The sequence below is a fragment of the Rutidosis leptorrhynchoides genome, chromosome 7 (genome assembly GCF_046630445.1).
Source record: "Rutidosis leptorrhynchoides isolate AG116_Rl617_1_P2 chromosome 7, CSIRO_AGI_Rlap_v1, whole genome shotgun sequence".
Taxonomy (NCBI): Eukaryota; Viridiplantae; Streptophyta; class Magnoliopsida; order Asterales; family Asteraceae; genus Rutidosis; species Rutidosis leptorrhynchoides.
The window spans coordinates 237,507,835-237,515,416 of record NC_092339.1 but is presented as its reverse complement, the minus strand read 5'-3'; positions in this window follow the sequence as shown (position 1 = coordinate 237,515,416).

The following is a 7,582-nucleotide window of genomic DNA, read 5'->3' as shown; positions in this document are numbered from 1 at the left end:
ACAAACTGAAGAAAAGAGCATCAATGATGTTCCCATTGCAAAAGAATTTCCCGATGTATTTCCGAAAGAATTACCGGGATTACCCCCACATCGATCCGTTGAATTTCAAATAGATCTTGTACCAGGAGCTGCACCAATAGCTCGTGCTCCTTACAGACTCGCACCCAGCGAGATGAAAGAACTGCAAAGCCAATTACAAGAACTTTTAGAGCGTGGTTTCATTCGACCAAGCACATCACCGTGGGGAGCTCCTGTTTTGTTTGTCAAGAAGAAAGATGGTACATTCAGGTTGTGTATCGACTACCGAGAGTTGAACAAACTTACCATCAAGAACCGCTACCCACTACCGAGAATCGACGACTTATTTGATCAACTACAAGGCTCGTCTGTTTATTCAAAGATTGACTTACGTTCTGGGTATCATCAAATGCGGGTGAAAGAAGATGATATTCCAAAGACTGCTTTCAGAACACGTTACGGTCATTACGAGTTTATGGTCATGCCGTTTGGTTTAACTAATGCACCAGCTGTGTTCATGGACCTTATGAACCGAGTGTGTGGACCATACCTTGACAAGTTTGTCATTGTTTTCATTGATGACATACTTATTTACTCAAAGAATGACCAAGAACACGGTGAACATTTGAGAAAGGTGTTAGAAGTATTGAGGAAGGAAGAATTGTACGCTAAGTTTTCAAAGTGTGCATTTTGGTTGGAAGAAGTTCAATTCCTCGGTCACATAGTGAACAAAGAAGGTATTAAGGTGGATCCGGCAAAGATAGAAACTGTTGAAAAGTGGGAAACCCCGAAAACTCCGAAACACATACGCCAGTTTTTAGGACTAGCTGGTTACTACAGAAGGTTCATCCAAGACTTTTCCAGAATAGCAAAACCCTTGACTGCATTAACGCATAAAGGGAAGAAATTTGAATGGAATGATGAACAAGAGAAAGCGTTTCAGTTATTGAAGAAAAAGCTAACTACGGCACCTATATTGTCATTGCCTGAAGGGAATGATGATTTTGTGATTTATTGTGACGCATCAAAGCAAGGTCTCGGTTGTGTATTAATGCAACGAACGAAGGTGATTGCTTATGCGTCTAGACAATTGAAGATTCACGAACAAAATTATACGACGCATGATTTGGAATTAGGCGCGGTTGTTTTTGCATTAAAGACTTGGAGGCACTACTTATATGGGGTCAAAAGTATTATATATACCGACCACAAAAGTCTTCAACACATATTTAATCAGAAACAACTGAATATGAGGCAGCGTAGGTGGATTGAATTATTGAATGATTACGATTTTGAGATTCGTTACCACCCGGGGAAGGCAAATGTGGTAGCCGATGCCTTGAGCAGGAAGGATAGAGAACCCATTCGAGTAAAATCTATGAATATAATGATTCATAATAACATTACTACTCAAATAAAGGAGGCGCAACAAGGAGTTTTAAAAGAAGGAAATTTAAAGGATGAAATACCCAAAGGATCGGAGAAGCATCTTAATATTCGGGAAGACGGAACCCGGTATAGGGCTGAAAGGATTTGGGTACCAAAATTTGGAGATATGAGAGAAATGGTACTTAGAGAAGCTCATAAAACCAGATACTCAATACATCCTGGAACGGGGAAGATGTACAAGGATCTCAAGAAACATTTTTGGTGGCCGGGTATGAAAGCCGATGTTGCTAAATACGTAGGAGAATGTTTGACGTGTTCTAAGGTCAAAGCTGAGCATCAGAAACCATCAGGTCTACTTCAACAACCCGAAATCCCGGAATGGAAATGGGAAAACATTACCATGGATTTCATCACTAAATTGCCAAGGACTGCAAGTGGTTTTGATACTATTTGGGTAATAGTTGATCGTCTCACCAAATCAGCACACTTCCTACCAATAAGAGAAGATGACAAGATGGAGAAGTTAGCACGACTGTATTTGAAGGAAGTCGTCTCCAGACATGGAATATCAATCTCTATTATCTCTGATAGGGATGGCAGATTTATTTCAAGATTCTGGCAGACATTACAGCAAGCATTAGGAACTCGTCTAGACATGAGTACTGCCTATCATCCACAAACTGATGGGCAGAGCGAAAGGACGATACAAACGCTTGAAGACATGCTACGAGCATGTGTTATTGATTTCGGAAACAGTTGGGATCGACATCTACCGTTAGCAGAATTTTCCTACAACAACAGCTACCATTCAAGCATTGAGATGGCGCCGTTTGAAGCACTTTATGGTAGAAAGTGCAGGTCTCCGATTTGTTGGAGTGAGGTGGGGGATAGACAGATTACGGGTCCGGAGATTATACAAGAAACTACCGAGAAGATCATCCAAATTCAACAACGGTTGAAAACCGCCCAAAGTCGACAAAAGAGCTACGCTGACATTAAAAGAAAAGATATAGAATTTGAAATTGGAGAGATGGTCATGCTTAAAGTTTCACCTTGGAAAGGCGTTGTTCGATTTGGTAAACGAGGGAAATTAAATCCAAGGTATATTGGACCATTCAAGATTATTGATCGTGTCGGACCAGTAGCTTACCGACTTGAGTTACCTCAACAACTCGCGGCTGTACATAACACTTTCCACGTCTCGAATTTGAAGAAATGTTTTGCTAAAGAAGATCTCACTATTCCGTTAGATGAAATCCAAATCAACGAAAAACTCCAATTCATCGAAGAACCCGTCGAAATAATGGATCGTGAGGTTAAAAGACTTAAGCAAAACAAGATACCAATTGTTAAGGTTCGATGGAATGCTCGTAGAGGACCCGAGTTCACCTGGGAGCGTGAAGATCAGATGAAGAAGAAATACCCGCATCTATTTCCAGAAGATTCGTCAACACCTTCAACAGCTTAAAATTTCGGGACGAAATTTATTTAACGGGTAGGTACTGTAGTGACCCGAACTTTTCCATGTTTATATATATTAATTGAGATTGATGTTTACATGATTAAATGTTTCCAACATGTTAAGCAATCAAACTTGTTAAGACTTGATTAATTGAAATAGGTTTCATATAGACAATTGACCACCCAAGTTGACCGGTGATTCACGAACGTTAAAACTTGGAAAAAAACTATATGATGACATATATATGGTTATATATATAGTTAACATGATATTATGATAAGTAAACATATCATTAATTATATTAACAATGAACTACATATGTAAAAACAAGACTACTAACTTAATGATTTTGAAACGAGACATATATGTAACGTTTATCGTTGTAACGACATTTAATGTATATATATCATATTAAGAGATATTCGTACATCATAATATCATGATAATATAATAATTTAAAATCTCTTTTGATATTATAAACATTGGGTTAACAACATTTAACAAGATCGTTAACCTAAAGGTTTCAAAACAACACTTACATGTAACGACTAACGATGACTTAACGACTCAGTTAAAATGTATATACATGTAGTGTTTTAATATGTATTTATACACTTTTGAAAGACTTCAATACACTTATCAAAATACTTCTACTTAACAAAAATGCTTACAATTACATTCTCGTTCAGTTTCATCAACAATTCTACTCGTATGCACCCGTATTCGTACTCGTACAATACACAGCTTTTAGATGTATGTACTATTGGTATATACACTCCAATGATCAGCTCTTAGCAGCCCATGTGAGTCACCTAACACATGTGGGAACCATCATTTGGCAACTAGCATGAAATATCTCATAAGATTACAAAAATATGAGTAATCATTCATGACTTATTTACATGAAAACAAAATTACATATCCTTTATATCCAATCCATACACCAACGACCAAAAACACCTACAAACACTTTCATTCTTCAATTTTCTTCATCTAATTGAACTCTCTCAAGTTCTATCTTCAAGTTCTAAGTGTTCTTCATAAATTCCAAAAGTTCTAGTTTCATAAAATCAAGAATACTTTCAAGTTTGCTAGCTCACTTCCAATCTTGTAAGGTGATCATCCAACCTCAAGAAATCTTTGTTTCTTACAGTAGGTTATCATTCTAATACAAGGTAATAATCATATTCAAACTTTGGTTCAATTTCTATAACTATAACAATCTTATTTCAAGTGATGATCTTACTTGAACTTGTTTTCGTGTCATGATTTTGCTTCAAGAACTTTGAGCCATCCAAGGATCCATTGAAGCTAGATCCATTTTTCTCTTTTCCAGTAGGTTCATCCAAGGAACTTAAGGTAGTAATGATGTTCATAACATCATTCGATTCATACATATAAAGCTATCTTATTCGAAGGTTTAAACTTGTAATCACTAGAACATAGTTTAGTTAATTCTAAACTTGTTCGCAAACAAAAGTTAATCCTTCTAACTTGACTTTTAAAATCAACTAAACACATGTTCTATATCTATATGATATGCTAACTTAATGATTTAAAACCTGGAAACACGAAAAACACCGTAAAACCGGATTTACGCCGTCGTAGTAACACCGCGGGCTGTTTTGGGTTAGTTAATTAAAAACTATGATAAACTTTGATTTAAAAGTTGTTATTCTGAGAAAATGATTTTTATTATGAACATGAAACTATATCCAAAAATTATGGTTAAACTCAAAGTGGAAGTATGTTTTCTAAAATGGTCATCTAGACGTCGTTCTTTCGACTGAAATGACTACCTTTACAAAAACGACTTGTAACTTATTTTTCCGACTAGAAACCTATACTTTTTTTGTTTAGATTCATAAAATAGAGTTCAATATGAAACCATAGCAATTTGATTCACTCAAAACGGATTTAAAATGAAGAAGTTATGGGTAAAACAAGATTGGATAATTTTTCTCATTTTAGCTACGTGAAAATTGGTAACAAATCTATTCCAACCATAACTTAATCAACTTGTATTATATATTATGTAATCTTGAGATACCATAGACACGTATACAATGTTTCGACCTATCATGTCGACACATCTATATATATTTCGGAACAACCATAGACACTCTATATGTGAATGTTGGAGTTAGCTATACAGGGTTGAGGTTGATTCCAAAATATATATAGTTTGAGTTGTGATCAATACTGAGATACGTATACACTGGGTCGTGGATTGATTCAAGATAATATTTATCGATTTATTTCTGTACATCTAATTGTGGACAACTAGTTGTAGGTTACTAACGAGGACAGCTGACTTAATAAACTTAAAACATCAAAATATATTAAAAGTGTTGTAAATATATTTTGAACATACTTTGATATATATGTATATATTGTTATAGGTTCGTGAATCAACCAGTGGCCAAGTCTTACTTCCCGACGAAGTAAAAAAAAGTGAAAGTGAGTTATAGTCCCACTTTTAAAATCTAATATTTTTGGGATGAGAATACATGCAGGTTTTATAAATGATTTACAAAATAGACACAAGTACGTGAAACTACATTCTATGGTTGAATTATCGAAATCGAATATGCCCCTTTTTATTAAGTCTGGTAATCTAAGAATTAGGGAACAGACACCCTAATTGACGCGAATCCTAAAGATAGATCTATTGGGCCTAACAAACCCCATCCAAAGTACCGGATGCTTTAGTACTTCGAAATTTATATCATATCCGAAGGGTGTCCCGGAATGATGGGGATATTCTTATATATGCATCTTGTTATTGTCGGTTACCAGGTGTTCACCATATGAATGATTTTTATCTCTATGTATGGGATGTGTATTAAAATATGAAATCTTGTGGTCTATTGTTAGGATTTGATATATATAGGTTAAACCTATAACTCACCAACATTTTTGTTGACGTTTTAAGCATGTTTATTCTCAGGTGATTATTAAGAGCTTCCGCTGTCGCATACTTAAATAAGGACAAGATTTGGAGTCCATGCTTGTATGATATTGTGTAAAAACTGCATTCAAGAAACTTATTTTGTTGTAACATATTTGTATTGTAAACCATTATGTAATGGTCGTGTGTAAACAGGATATTTTAGATTATCATTATTTGATAATCTACGTAAAGCTTTTTAAACCTTTATTGATGAAATAAAGGTTATGGTTTGTTTTAAAATGAATGCAGTCTTTGAAAAACGTCTCATATAGAGGTCAAAACCTCGCAACGAAATCAATTAATATGGAACGTTTTTAATCAATAAGAACGGGACATTTCAATTCAACCATATAATGTAGTTTCGATTACTTATCTATTTCGTAAAACATTTATAAAAAATTGCGCATGTATTCTCAGCCCAAAAATATAAAGAGTAAAAAGGTAAATGAAACTCACCTATTGTATTTTGTAGTAAAAATACATATGACGACATTGAACAAATGTAGGGTTGGCCTCGGATTCACGAACCTATATTAGGTATATATATAAACACACATGATTATAATCGAACAAATTTATATATATTTATAATTTTATTAGTTATATCATTTTTATATTAATAACTTATATGTTTCATATATTCATTTTATGTATAAATAAAAATATAAATTTTATTATGTTATATGTAATATTTATATTAATATTTGTTTGTAATGATATAGTAGTAATATTAGTAGTACAAACAATGATAGTAATAATAATAATGCTAGAAATAATAATTTTAATATTCATAAAATTAATAGTGATATAAATATTCATAATAATACTTATAATACTAATATTGATAATAATTAAAATAATGATTTTTAATCATGATATTAATAGTAATTAATGATGATAATAATACTCATAATAATATCAATGTTAATGATAATAATAATACTATTACTTTATAAGAATAATAATGATAATACTTATAATAATAATTATAATGGTGATACTAATAATTATAATGATAATACTAGTACTATTAGTAATACCTTTAATAATAATATCACTAGTAAAAATAACAATTTATAATCATAATTATAACCTTAACAACTAATAATAATAATCATAACAATAATAATAATAATAATAAAAATAAAAGAAATTGTGTATACCCTTAAAATCTTCAAGTAAAAAGAAATGCTCCAGGTAGGACTCGAACCCGAGACCTTTCGCTCAACACAAACATCCCTAACCCCTAATCTGCTGATTCAATTCTTGTTATAACTCAATCGCGTAATTATATAACATGTAAGTAAATTGTTTCTTCATCTTTCTCATAACATTCGGCCCAGCAGCTTATTCAAATGGATCTCGGCCCGAAACAAATGCAGCCCAACAGTTAAATTTTTCTAACTCTTTTTCTAGCCTAACCCAAAGTCTACTAAGCTTAATGGACAGCAGCAGATTAATAAAAAAATGTGTGGTAGCCTAGTTTCGAACCTAGGACCTCTCGATCATATACAAACACTCCTCACCAATACTCCATTTCTTTTTATCTGATATAATCCACCTTCCTTAAAATACAAACCGTAAATTACTGTCTCCCTTCTTCTTCCTCTTTCTCAAAAAAATTCGACCAAACCCATTTCCAATCAATCATAAAAAAAAGTTTGATACTTCAATTAATCGTAACCATTAATATTCAGTGTTTATATTGTTAGAAATCAGCAAAAAAAAATTAAAAAATATATATATATATATATATATAT